This window comes from Lytechinus variegatus, chromosome 3, assembly GCF_018143015.1.
Source record: "Lytechinus variegatus isolate NC3 chromosome 3, Lvar_3.0, whole genome shotgun sequence".
Lineage (NCBI taxonomy): Eukaryota > Metazoa > Echinodermata > Echinoidea > Temnopleuroida > Toxopneustidae > Lytechinus > Lytechinus variegatus.
In genome coordinates this window covers 61,372,610-61,387,937 of record NC_054742.1, presented here as the reverse complement: position 1 = coordinate 61,387,937, position 15,328 = coordinate 61,372,610, and the positions used below count along the sequence as shown (strand labels likewise).

Sequence of the window (15,328 nt, the reverse complement as noted above, 5' to 3'; positions counted from 1 at the left end):
ATTAAATCATCTTGATCCATATCCCGTTATTGTATACCAATGCAGATTTTCTCTTGAATATGATCGACTGTATTTTGTTTAAATAATAATAATAATAACACATTGATATAAAGTCATTTTATATATACTATTTAATTTGTATTCAACTTTGATCCTGCCTCATTTAAACTATGGTATAACAGCATGGGGGAATTGTGCTGACTGCCTCCTGAACAGAATTTTACTTTTGCAGAAAAAGGCTATTCGTATTATTTGTCATGCTGATTTTCGTTCACACACTGACGAACTTTTCTATAAATATAATATTTTAAAGATTGGTGACTTGTATACAATCTCGGAAAACTCATGTATAGTTTAGATAAAAATGAACTTCCAAATATTTTTTATTCCATGTTTACTAAAAATGTCGATATTCATCATTATCCTACTAGGTCTGCCGGGCTCTTTCATCCACCAAGAGCTAGAACAATCCTCTTGAATAAAACATTTATTTTTACAGGTATCAAACTATGGAACTCCCTTATAGAATCATTACGTAACAAACCAACACATTTAAGTTTCGGTCGAGGGTTGAAGAAAATTTTTATCCTTCAGTATAAACCCCAGAACTCAAACATTTCTGTGTAAGCAGCTACCACCTCTTTTGTTCTTCTTCCCTTCTTATTTTCTTCCTTCTTATCTTTCTCCCTCTCCTCTCACATTTCTTTTTTCTCTCTCTCTTCCTGTCATCTTTATGTCTAGTTCTATTGCTTTTATAATCTTTCTGTCCGTCTATGTTTTGTAGTGTGTTTTGTTATGTTTCTTTTCCTTTTTTCTGCTGTCTTATCCTGTTCTGTTTTGTTTTTGTTTGTGTGTGTGTGTGCCATTTTGTTTCTTTTCCTTTTTTTTGCTGTCTTGTCCTGTTCTGTTTTGTTTTTTGTTTGTGTGTGTGCCGTTTTTGTTTTTGTCTTTGTTTTGTTTTTAGTATTCGTCCTCTCTTGTCCAAGTGATTGTCTGTTCAAACACTCCTGAACTTAGGTTTTTTTTATTTATACAGCAGGGGCACGATATAACATTTTTTTCTGTTAATTGTAACTTATTTAGTAAACATAAAAAGCTTGACCCCACTGGTATTCTTTTTCATTGTACAAACCTTTTTAATTTACGAATTGAATTTCATCGATCAAAGATATACTTTAACTATTTATTGCAGGGAACCCATACTAACAAGCTTTGCTTTCCAGTGGGTTCCCTTTTTTCATTTCTGTATATGATATTTTTGTGTTATGCTTTACATTGTAACTTTTGTTAAATTTGGAATGAAAAAGAATAAATGCAATCAATCAATCATTTTTCGGTGCTCTTCCCACCAATTATTACCACTGCAACTTGGCTGTTATAGAGCTGTGGGATAACTTTGTATTCTTGATATTAAACAGATCATACTGGTGGAATTTTTTTTTTAAATATATCTTACCAACCACCAACAAATACAAATTTCACAAATACAAATTCAATTTAAAAGGCTTCGGTTCATAAATAACTCCATCTGTATGGTGATGTGTTGTTCTAATAGGGAATACACGACTATGTTTGTGTTCTCTTTAATCCGTTTCAATTATGCAAATTAACTTTTAATGGATGTCATGTAAATTGTATAATATCCAGTTATCTCTATAATTCATATAAACAATCTTCACTTGATTTTTCTGTAAAATGTGCAAAGAATTCTAAATCATGTCAAGCCTGGCAATTCAAGCCTGCTGCTTCTACGGCTACGCCTGACACATCCCGCCTTGAGTTCCGGGGGAATTACAGTCCGGGTCGGGCATCATTCCTGCTGGATATTTTGAAAGATTTTATGCCATACGTAATATTTATGTTTTCTCCTTGTTTTCGATAAGATCCGTATAATTGTCCCGTTAACAATATAATCAAATGTCATTTCAACAGAGTTTTCGTTAAATTTGCTCCTCTGAAATTACATGCAACATGTTTGGGCCTATAAAATGAGGTCATTTTGAAAGCTGTAAAGAAAATCAACCTTTCTCCAGCTTCTTAATCAAAGCACTCGCTATTCGATAAAAAGAAATTTTACAAGGCTGATTTTTTTTATGCTGACTAATTAGACATATCAATAATTTATTTCATTATTTGCATGATTTTATTTGCATTTGATGATTTTTAAACAAATATTTCTGTTTTGAAATTTTACGCCCTCTATGGTTGAACATTGATTCAGTATGAATATTATAGAATTATTGTAACAGTTTTCTTTCTTAAAATAGTTTAAAAGTAACATGATTTTATACCATAATACAATGATATTATAGTGCATTCCTTTCCATCTTTTTAAGACTGGATTCAATGTATAAAAACTTCTGAAATATGGTCATTTTGTGATGTTTGAAGTCAAAAGGCCTACTTTTTTCCATTACATTATGCATGTACTGGTAAAAGGGCGAATGGGATGTTTTTCCTTGTCTGATTATACTTCACTGTTGCTTTCTTTAAATTTAAGGTTCACACATGTACTGTAGTATAAACTTCTCAAACACACCCATGCATCAAACCAAAGTTTGACAGACTTCCCAAATGAAATTGTAAAATGCTATCATTATTTTGAATAAAAGTTAATAATCTTGATCCATATCCCCGTTATGGCATCGACCAGATCTTCTTTTGAATAGGACTGTATTTTTTATAATAATAACTAAAAATACACTCTTAAACTGTTGGGTAACAAACTGTCCACACAACAATTATTAAAAAAATCAAATTCTGGGTAATTTTCAACCAGTACTGTAGTTTCACCCAAAGCACACATTATTGGTTTAAAACTACACAAAATTGAAAAATTTTTTTTTAACCAATTATCGTTGTGTGGACAGCATGTTGCCAAACATTCTAGGAGTGTGGGAAACATTCTAAATATCATATATTGCCAACCACCAACAATGTTTGACAACTGTTCGCTATTCAGGAACACCTTTCACAAATACAAATTTAATTTAAAAGGCTTTGGTTCATTTAAAATAACTCCATCTGTATGACTGAATCTCTGATATATCGAGATCTTACATCAATACATTTATATATTATATACATTATATAGACATCTGTTTTATTTCTTAGATAGCCCTTAGCCTACACTTTGAGAACCACCTAAATGGAAGGGTCACGGTGATGTGTTGTTCTGATAGGGAATTACACGACTATGTTTGTGTTCTCTTGAATCTGTTTCAATGAATATGCAAATTAACTTTTAATGGATGTCATGTAAATTGTATAATATCCAGTTATCTCTATAATTCATATAAACAATCTTCACTTGATTTTTCTGTAAAATGTGCAAAGAATTCTAAATCATGTCAAGCCTGGCAATTCCAGCCTGCTGCTTCTACGGCTACGCCTGACACATCCCGCCTTGAGTTCCGGGGGAATTACAGTCCGGGTCGGGCATCATTCCTGCTGGATATTTTGAAAGATTTTATGCCATACGTAATATTTATGTTTTCTCCTTGTTTTCGATAAGATCCGTATGATTGTCCCGTTTAACAATATAATCAAATGTCATTTCAACAGGGTTTTCGTTAAATTTGCTCCTCTGAAATTACATGCAACATATCCAGGCCTGTATGAAAATGAGGTTATTTGAAAGCTGTAAGAAAATTAACCTTTCTCCAGCTTCTATAACAAAGTATTCGCTATTCGATAAAAACAAATCGTGCAAGGTTGATTTGTTATTCTTATTGATTAGACAAATCAATAAATTATTTCATAATTTGTATGATTTTATTTGCATTTACTGATTTTTAAACAAATATGTCTGTTTTGAAATTTTACACATTCTATGGTTAAACATTGATTCAGTATGAATAAAATTGAAAGTAATATGCCTTTATACCATAATGCAATGATATTATAGTGTATTCCTTTTCCATCTTTTTAAGACCGAATACAATATATAAGAACTTCTGAAATATGGTCATTTTGTGATGTTTGAAGTCAAAGGCCTATACATTTTTCATTATAATTATGCATGTACTGGTAAAAGAGCGAATATGATGTTTTTCCTTGTCTAATTATACTTCACTAGTGCCTTCGTTCAATTTACAAGTTCACACATGTATATACACTTCTCAAACACGTAAAATGCATGCATTCAATCCAAAGTTTGACAGACTTCCCAAATGAAATTGTAAATTGCTATAATTTGAATAAAAGTTAATAATCTTGATCCATATCCCCATTATACAGCAGTATCAACCATATCTTCTTTTGAATAAGACTGTATTTTTTGTAATAATAACTAAAAATACGCTCGTAAAATGTTGGGTAACAAACTGTCCACACAATTGGCCAACAATAGTTTTCAACCGGTACTGTAGTTTTCACCCCAAAACTACACAATATTTAATACAGTTTTAACCAATTGTTGTGTTGCCAAACATTTTAGGAGTGTGGGAAACATTCTAGAATAACATGTCTTGCCAACCACCAACAATGTTTGCCGACTGTTTGCTATTCAGGCCCACCTTTCGCAAATTTGAATTCATTTAAAAGGCTTTCCGTTCAATTGAAATAACACCATCTGTATGACTGAATCTCTGAATTTATCGAGATCTGCACATCCATCTCCTGTCTGTTTTGAATATCACTGAAGTTTTTTAACCAAGTTATATAGAGGTTATTTCCAAGCCTCGCCTACACTCTAAATTACAGGGATTTAAAATAAGTCCACATGGACTGTAGTTAGGGACCAATCGAATTCCGGATTTAGTTTGAATCCTTAAGATTCATTTCTAAATCTCGAAAGATTTAAATTTAAATCATTTGAGATTTAAATTTAAGTCTTTGTGATTAAAACTAAGTCCAAAAATCGATTGGTCCCTAACTACAGTCCATCTGGACTTAATATTTTAAATCCCTGTAATTTAGAGTGTACATGGAAAAGTAAAAGTCCCGCATCTAGCTTGCAGCATGTATATGCCTTTCATAATCATGTTGAGCTCTTTTTTCTTCGTACTCGAGTTATATAAAGAATATCAAAACTAGAGCAGGTTAAAGTTTCAGAAAAAGTTCTAAAATTCAGAGCTTCAACGCCATTCGCGGGAAGGAGTATTTGCTCCCTTTGCACATTTTACAGACAGATCAAGTGAATATTATTTATATGAATCACTGAGATATAAACTGGATAGTATACAATTTGCATAACATCCATTAAAAGTTAATTTGCGTATTTGAAACGGATTAAAGAAAAAAAATGAACACAGTCGTTCACCCAAAGCACACATTATTGGTTTAAAACTACACAAAATTGAAAAAAAAAGTTTTAACCAGTTATTGTTGTGTGGACAGCATGTTGCCAAACATTTTAGGATTGTGGGAAACATTCTATATATCATATCTTGCCAACCACAACCATTTGCTATTCAGGCCCACCTTTCACAAATGTGAATTCATTTAAAAGGCTTTCGGTTCAATAATTAAAATAACTCCATCTGCATGATCTGTATATCACTGAATCTCTGAATTTATCGAGATCTTACATTTGAGAAACCCTATACGTTTGGAAGTGTGTCACGGTGATGTGTTGTTCTGATAGGGAATTACACGACTTTGATTGTTTCCTATTTTAATCCGTTTCAAATATGCAAATTAACTTTTAATGGATGTCATGCAAATTGCATAATATCCAGTTATCTCTGTAATTCATGTAGATAATCTTCACTTGATCTGTCTGTAAAATGTGCAATGGGAGCAAATACTCCTTCCCGCGAATGGCGTTGAAGCTCTGAATTTTAGAACTTTCTCTGAAACTCTAACCTGCTCTATAGTTTTGATATTTTTATAAATTTATAACTCGATTACGAAGAAAAAAAAGAGCTCAACATAATAATGAACGGCATGATGCAAGCTAGATGCTGGACTTTTACTTTTCCATGCAGGCGAGGCATGGAAACCTCTGTAACTATAATTAAAACACTATTCAAAACAGACAGGAGATGGATGTGCAGCGATATAAAAAGTTTCATCACATATACATTTTCATGTAGCATGACACGAATTAAATGCCTCCGCCCTGTGAGCAGATACTTTGCTCAAAAATTGCTTGCTGAAAAGCGGAAGAAATAGTATTTTGGAACTCGGGGAGTGACGGAAGTGTTAATCCGCTCCGAACAGAAGAGCCGAAATTTTGTGTATTTATGTGCAATGAAAAAAATACTTTTCATACCCTTACATCGTGTATACTTTACAATTTCTGGCAAGATAGGGGAAAACTGAGTAGAAAAAAGGTGTGGGAACTAATGGAAACCAAAATTTATATGGAGAGAGAGAAGAATATAGGTTTTATTCTTTGGACAGAAAGAAAAAAACACAAAGCCATATAGAGGACTGTGTATTAAACGTTTGTTCTATCATGTGCAAAGGGACCGTGTTCATTATTAGCTGCCATGGCATTTGAAGCTTCATATCCCAGAGCAACAAATAGACAAGGTTCTTATTCCCCGGTCTTATTCGCGTTTCACTGTTCATTTGAAATCATGATCATGTTCACAACTTTTACTATACATGGTGATCGGTCCAAACACACCCATCTTTCGAGACGGTGGCACCTTAGTCTACATGCAGACCCACATCTGCACCTCAGCTGATTCAACGAGTCTGCACAGCAGACTAGGTCTACTGAGGCTGCAGAAGATGGATGAGGCTGCAGAAGATGGATGAAATGGCTCGCTTCGCTCGCCCTTTCAGGCTGGTTTGCTTCGCAAACCAGTAGCAGATCCCACCTCACGAGCCATTCAGAGTCTGCATAGCAGACTAGTGGCACCTTTGTTTTCCCTCTGAAGTACCCATAAAAAGGCTAAGGGTTAAGGTCGAGAATAGTTTACCTACATCATGGACCCTACCACGTAATAGGTCCATGATGTGACCATAGAGCAATACATTGGGAACAACTTAAAGGTCTAGTCCACCTAAAAAATAGTGTAATTTGAATCAAAGAAAAATCAGACAAGAATAATGCTGACAATTACATCAAAATCGGATGTAGAATGAGAAAGTGGGGACATTTTAAAGTTTCGTTTATTTTTCACAAAATATAGTTATAGGGCCTATGCACAATTTAGTCACATGCAAATGACAAAATCGATGATGTCCCTCACCCTCACTCACCACTTCTATTGTGTTTTATTGTTTGAAATCTACAATATTTCAATCTTTACAGATTTGACAATAGCTCTATGCTGTGACTAACAATTATTTACCATGTCATTACCGAGTCATAAAAGGTTTATTGTTTGAACATGTTTCTTAATAAGAATAAACAAATCAATCACTCATTTCATCATTTGGATAATTTTATTTCCATTTATTGAAAGACGTTCAAGTGCTAATTGATGCCTCTCCATAGCCATAAGACACAATATGAACAGGCGCGATTCTAGACGAAAGTGTTTTTTTTATTTGGTGGGGGGGGGGGGGGGGGCGCTTAGTTGGGAAAATTTTGACGTTGGTTTACTCATTACACTGAAAATGACCTATTGCTGCTAGCCTTATACTGACCAAGAAGCTGTACACCCCCTCCATTAAAATATTTGTAATATGCGAGGGAGCGTAGCGACCGACAGACGAAAAAAAATCAAACTTTCAAAATGCTTGAGAACACCCTAATGGGTGTTAGGGCATTTAACGATAGGGGGGGGGGGGGCTGGGATTCATGGGACTGGTACGTTCAGGATTTTTTTTAAGAGCGATATTCTCATATTTTAGAGCCCTTAAATGCAAAAAATGTATTATACAGAATAAAGCAAGATATTGGGTTTTAATGTCAATGACACCCTTTTATTACGAGGGAATGTGGTGACCAGGTAGAAACATTTTGAAGTGAAACCTTAATTGCATTTGGAGCACTTTATGAACATCCGAATACATCTGCAACATCGTTAAGTTACTTAATTGGATACTCAGCATGTATACAGGCTGCAAATGAATGCACCCAATAATCACTGCCTTGTATACATAAGTCAACACGATCGAGTATTGTAGAAAATAGAATCAAATCATTCTACATGTTATGATGTTGCTTCTATCAGGAGGCCGCGCGATCTCGTGAGACCGCGACGTTTGTAGAACGAGCTGACAAAGGTGTGAACATATAGGTATATTACAGGCAAAAATAAGTATGTCCCACTGTTTTTTCGCATGTTCTTATAACAAACCATGGTTTTTCATTTGCTTTCCTCGGATGAATAAAAGTTTTGGCATTGAAGATTATAGCTCTTTATTTTCAATTAGTCTCAAGCCAATTGCCAACTCGTCTATCATAATTATGATTTACCATCAGCCTTTCCACTATCCACATGGTCTAATTGCCAATGTATCCACTCACCATATTAACCAGTTGGTTAAAAAGCCTGTAGTATTTTCAAAATCTTATCGCTTTCCATTTCTCAAATTTGCCCATCATCTTCGAGAGGACATCACCCTTGGATACAGGTTACCTCCACTCCTTAGCAATAAACATGCCAACAAGTGGTGACTCTCAAACACCGCACACTCACCTGTGACTCATAAATTCTCTGAATTGGTACCCCTCTCTCTCTCTCTCTCTCTCTCTTTGTTTACATTCTCCATCTCATTTGGGATGAAAAGTATTCCATGTACATGTACTTTCTTTTCTGGCACACTTCTCAAGGTTTCCTACTTTCGTAAACACGTGTTTTGAGAACGTCGTCAAATTACTTTATACCCCAGGCTTTATATTATGTGGACTTCCATCATCTCACTTGGAGCAAACTTCATCCACTTCATCTCACATACCAGTTATCGTACTACCCTTTTTCTCCGTCATTTCACTCAGAGAAAAATCCCAAATACCGCTTGTGCTAGTCAAGTTATTTTTTGGTAATCTGTGTGATCTTGTGTATATTTTATACACGTATAAATACAAATACTGGGATCGTGCAATAATAATTGGACACATTGAAGAATTGTCTGTCGGATTTCTCTACACGACGCATAAAGTCGGTAAGTGGAGATTGGCTTCCATTTCCGCTTCAAGCCAATTACTCCATATAGCACTTGGACTAAATAGTTATCGGCTTGGCCTTTAAAAGTCAAGGACACTTCCCCTCAGTACACCGTTATTCAAAAGCAGAACTGAACCAAAGAAATATCAAGATTGCTTTCGTGATTCCGACCATGTTCCAACCACATACATTAAAAATTGTGCCACGCCCATCCACACCCTTTCGATCGGTCACTCTGCCAGCAGCCACTGCCCTGCAAATATGGTCAGTCCAGCATTCAGTGACTACTAAGTACTGAAGCTAATGAAATATGGAGAATAATACCAACCACGTTCCGCCAAAAGAGGCAAAAACAGTGCAATGCCCTGCCAAAGGAAAACTTATCCGGCACGGTAAGTGGATCAGTTATCATATTTTATGTTTGGGTGTGCGTATGGGTGTATGTGCGCGGGTGGTATGCCTTTAAAAGAAAACTTGCAAATTAACTACAAATAACAAAGCAGGAACTAGGGACATGTACATAATGGTGTAAAAAGACATAAAATATTGGAGAAGTGGATGATTGTAACAGAGTAGTTCTCCCGGAGACGCTACACATAAATTGTTATATTCCTTTACTGGCATACCTTGGGTTGCGGCATTGAAGGGGGGGGGGGGACCGGCAAAAATTCCAGGTATTTACTTTGACTGACCTATTAGGGACAGTGCCATTGAACGGATATGTATCTCACTCATCAAATAATGCGAGCGTGATGCGCAATCTCAAGTTTTGATATTCAGACCTAAAAAGGGACATTACAGCAATTTTTGTAATCACGATACGTACCTGTTTAGCTAAACAAATAATGCAAGCGCGAAGCGCGACCTGACATTTTCGTGTATGACCCCAAACAGAGACATTTGAGGAATACAGTTTAGGAATCCATTAAGAATATATAGGCCTACTGTATATCTAACCATAGCCATCTTATGCGAGTGCCAAGACCAAAAAAGGAAAGAGATAAGGGTGAAGTATGATATTTTATTTTCTGAATATTATGTCAAAATCTATCACAAAATTTGATCTTTTTTGTTTGCTCGCTTTGCTCCATCGCAACTTTTTTTTAAAGATAATTTCTTTCCGATACGCCATATCTGACCCCCTCAAAAATTTTGCCTCATTAAAGGGGAAGTTCACCCTGAAGAAAACTTTGTTGTAAAAATAGTAAAAAATATTGGTGAAGGTTTGAGGAAAATCCGTTAAAGAGTATAAGAAAGTTATTAGATTTCACAATTTTGGATTTGTGACGTCATAAACGAGCAGCTGCCCCATGTGTTATATAATATAAAATGTATGAATTTCAAATTTTGTATGGTTCATGATGACTTAATTTTGTTTTCTTTTCATGATCGGGTGTGAAATGATTTGTCTATTGATATACAAAAGTTACAGTGAAAACCATTTTCAATTTTCTGAGAAAATGGCATTTCATTGATTTTTACCATTCGCTATGTAGGAATGCTGCTCGCATATGACGTCACAAATCAAATAATTGAAATTCTAATAACTTTTTAATTATTTGATGATTTTTTCTCAAACCTTCGGCAATATTTTTTATCATTTTTTCTGCTATTTTTACAATAAACTTTTTGTCAGGGTGAACTTCCCCTTTAAACCACTGCCCGTTCATACCATGATATGACTGGTAAATTTTTGCCCCCCCCCCCCTCCACCAACGACGCCTGTTACGCCCCTGCACACAATGACCTAAATAGTTTGCAGGCACAGACCCTGATTGAAACTGATCAACAGGTGTGTCTCCACGCAAAGACTAGCAAATACAAAACTTTCTGTTTCACACAAGGCATATAGGCTGCAAGTCAGACCCTTTACTCGAGTAAGGGTTTGCACAGCAGACTATGTCGTAAAGGGCTTACACGTGATGAGATTTATCTTTACCTGGTTTTTTTTTTGTAGAATCTGATCTAAAGTGGGCATGTTGAAGGTCGCACGCGCCCGATGATGTCGCTAATCACGGACCCTACTAGTATTTCAGGGGAATCCAACCCAAATACAAACGGTTTTGACTTTAAGAAAAAGAAAAATCAGACAAGTTGAAAGGGGAAAGTTGAATAGCGGACAAAGTGCTTCTCTAACTCCTTTACACCATTCTGTTTTATTTATTTTGCCCTTTCTACCACGACATTTTATGATCAACGCTGGATTCCCCTGTCCATATTCAGGGGGGGGGGGGATATAGTCCCTCCATACTTACAAATGTTGGTGTATATGTAATAAACACACTCACACAAATCACACACTCAAATGGACCCCGCCCCCACATACAAATTATTTGACCCTGGGATTTGACCTATATTCATCGTCAGTTCTACTCAAATCTCATCGCGTAATATTCGTAATATTAGTGCAACATAATGTTGAATTATTAATTTTTACCATGGATCCTATAGAACCATGATTTTACAAAAAGAAACCTCTGCAGATTATAAGTATGTTTAATTTTAGACATTCCCTAGACAGTCTCTTTTATTCAAACATCCTTTATCGATCGAATCTTGCCATATATACTCGGGTATAACCACCAAGAATTACCCTACTTAAAGGAATGGTCCGGGCTGAAAATATTTATATCTAACTAAATAAAGTGAAATTTTCAGTGCAATATGCTGAATATTTCATCAAAATCGGATAACAAATAACGAAGTTATTGAATTTTGAAGTTTATCAATATTTTGTGAAAACAGTTATATGCACATCGTCATGGGGTGGCCGATGATGTCACATCCCCACTTTCCCTTTTCCTTGTGTTATTACATGAGATCATAAGTGTTTCATTTTTCCATGCATGTGTAAATGATGCATGTCTCTCATTTATGATAAAATAAGTTGCGGCAGTAAATAACTACATGTAATGAATTTAATCGGTTGTCCATCCAATTGTTTTAGTTCATGTTAGAAAATTTTTGAATAAACCTGATTTCATATAATAAAATTCAAAAGAAGAAGTGGGGATATGACATCATCAGCTTACCGAATGTTATAAAGACATGCCTAGAACTGTTTCACTGGAATAATGCAAATCTTTAAAATTCAATAACTTCGTTATTGTTATCCGATTTTGATGAAATTTTCAGCATTTTGCTTTGTGAATTTTACTTTATTTTTCAAGATATAAATATCTCCAGTCTGGATCATCCCTTTAACAATTTATTTTGAGAAAAAGTGTCGCCTGCCTGCAAAGAACTCTTACAACATTTACGTAGGACCCGTTTATACTCACTACGCCCCAATGCTTCCTGTCAATAGAACTAGCTTGTAGCTTGATCGTGCCCCCTTGATTAGATGCCTCCATTATTGTTGTTTCCTTCTTCTGTTGTATCATTTTCTCTCTTTTATTGAAGCCCCACCCCATTTATCCATGGCCATCTGCTAAAAAATTTCGTCCGTTTTATATTTGCGTTCATTTTGAGTGTTATAAGCCTCTCGCTCCTTTGCTGTTGATCTCATTTTAAACGCATTCATTCAATATGTCATATATGCCTAATTTCAGAATTGTTTAGTTTATCTTATGAAAATGTCGATATGAGATTATTGTATTGAGTTTGCTTTGCTATAACACGATGATTTGCATCTGTACGCTCATTAACTTTGTTGACTTTGTTTAAAATTGAAAATAAAACGAATAGGTGAAAACTGGGAGTAATAATTCTTTAGGGTGTTGTCTGAGCTAATGTTTCCTTTATTTTTTTATTCGCTGCGAATAATGATTGTTCAGCCACAGATGCGATGAATGCATGCAGTATGTACTTTACAAAGCAAAAATATACTTGGGTATACTTTGTATTTTTTTTTGCATCTATTTTTTCAATTTACAAGAACTGAAGAAAAATCAACTGTAACTTTTAACCCTTTTTTGCCATTACGCTTTCTACAGGGATCTGTGGAAAATAGCACAGAACAGTAATTGATTTAAAATGTGATAAAGTTATAATAACATTTACAAATTCATGAAATATTATTGAAGTCATGCTGTGATATGATACTATTCGAAGACAATTATGATGAAGAGTTTTCCTAGTAAATTTCAGATATGAGAACAGCCACTATCTAACAGCACAATTTTCTTTCCTGTTCGACGGTGCCACAAAATTCTGGGCCTTTCAGATCCGTAGAAGTATAAAACAACACAAACGTGATACTGCCAAAGGATGCTGCAGAACACCGTCTATCAAAAGCTCTTTTCAATTTCAAACTTATTCTAATATTTTTTTATATCGGTTTTTATGTACAGTTCACTGCATAAGCCTGCACTTTTTTTTTAATTTCATGAAAGCCTGGGACTGAGATTAAGCGCACTAGTGGCCACGATCGAGAGGGAACGGATACTCCCTGTAGGATCGTAAATCCCATCAGCGAAGTGATTCGCTTGGGCCATTCAGGGCCAAACGGCCATTAAATTCTAGGTGTGGCCTTCGAGAGGATCATAAAAACTAACTTTTCTCTCGAAAATTTTGAGATGAAAATCCGTTAAAAATAGTTCAAAATGAGACACTTTTTCGGGAGAAGTGGCTCTCGTTTTATTGAGAGTAAAACGAGAGCAATTCCTGCTCGTGTTCATAGTGTTGAACACAGTAGTTAGCGCCATAAAAATTTATGTATTACTATCATTATTATCCCAGCACATGACATTGCTCAATTTATTTGGCTGTTTCCACCTTGGGAATTCTGTAAAAAATTTGCACATGAGCGTGATCGCCCTTAACAAGTATATAATAATAATAAAAAAGAAATTCTACATGTATACTGATTTGGAAGTGTAGAAACTATGTGCAGAATTCCACTGCACGGTAATTAAGAGCATATAAATGCTTGAAAATAAAATTTAGAAAAGGGAAAAAAAAGAATTATGGAAAATGATTGAAAAGGCAGGTTTTTGTCCACCTGCATAGCAGAGTGAGACTATAGGCGCCGCTTTTCCGACGGCGGCGCCGGCATCAACATCAAATCTTAACTAAGGTTAAGTTTTTGAAATGACATCATGAATTAGAAAGTATATGGACCTAGTTCATGAAACTTGGCCATAAGGTTATAAAGTATTACTGAACAACCTAATGAGTTTCATGTCACATGACCAAGGTCAAAGGTCATTTAGGGTCAATGAACTTAGACCATGTTGGGGGAATCAACATCAAAATCTTAACCTGAGGTTAAGTTTTTGAAATGTCATCATAACTTAGAAAATATATGGACCTAGTTCATTAAACTTGAACATAAGGTTAATCAAGTATCATAAACATCCTGCATGAGTTTTTCATGTCACATGATCAAGGTCAAAGGTCATTTAGGGTCAATGAACTTTGGCCGAATTGGGGGTATTTGTTGAATTACCATCATAACTTTGAAAGTATGTTGTCTAGTTCATAAAACTTGGACATAAAAGAGTAATCAAGTATCACTGAACATCCTGTGCGCATTTTAGGTCACATGACCAAGGTCAAAGTCAATGAACTTTGGCCATAATGGGGGTATCTGTTGAATTACCATCATAACTTTGCAAGTTTATTGATCTGACTTTTGTAACTTGGACATAAGAGTAATCAAGTATCAGTGAACATCCTGTGCAAGTTTCAGGTCACATGATCAAGTCAAAGGTCATGTGAGGTCAATGAATTTTGGCCGCATTGGGAGTATTTGTTGAATTACCATCCTATTTCTGTAAGTGTATTGGTCTAGTTCATAAACGTGGAAATAAGAGTAACCAAGTATCACTGAACATCTTGTGCGAGTTATAGTAGTTTTCAAAGTCAGCATTGCTGCTATGTTGAATCACGTGATGCAGGTGAGATGGCCAGAGGCATTCCACTTGTTAGTCTTAAGTTTTAACATTTCTAATGATGGAGGATCGAATTACGTATGGCAAACCATCCCATAATAATAGGGATGCACAGACAAAAGCACAATCTCCCAAAGTTGTCTTTGTAATACAAGTGTGTATATCAAGTCAAAGAACTTGTAGAAATTATTGCCATATTCAACATTTCATTACTGAATAACAAATTGGCTGGTGTTAAGAAATGTAAAATCTAATCATTCTGAATTTCATAATTTAGCTTACCTTGAGTGTATATTTGTATATCTTTATATATATTTATCATTTATTTGTTTCCAGCTGACATTTGAACATATTTATCTAGACAGTACAAACCCTACTGCATTGACCATAGCCTTAGATGGCATTGGCTTTTCCAATTGCGTTGGTCAGCCCTCTATTTCTACTGGTACGTTGGTTTTCATTATTCATTCCTTATAAAAA

General features: G+C 35.2%; 1 pseudogene; it reads left to right on the top strand.

The window, feature by feature from the left end:
- Nucleotides 1-15,328, top strand: part of LOC121412104 — a 93,283-nt pseudogene that overhangs the window by 32,941 nt on the left and 45,014 nt on the right.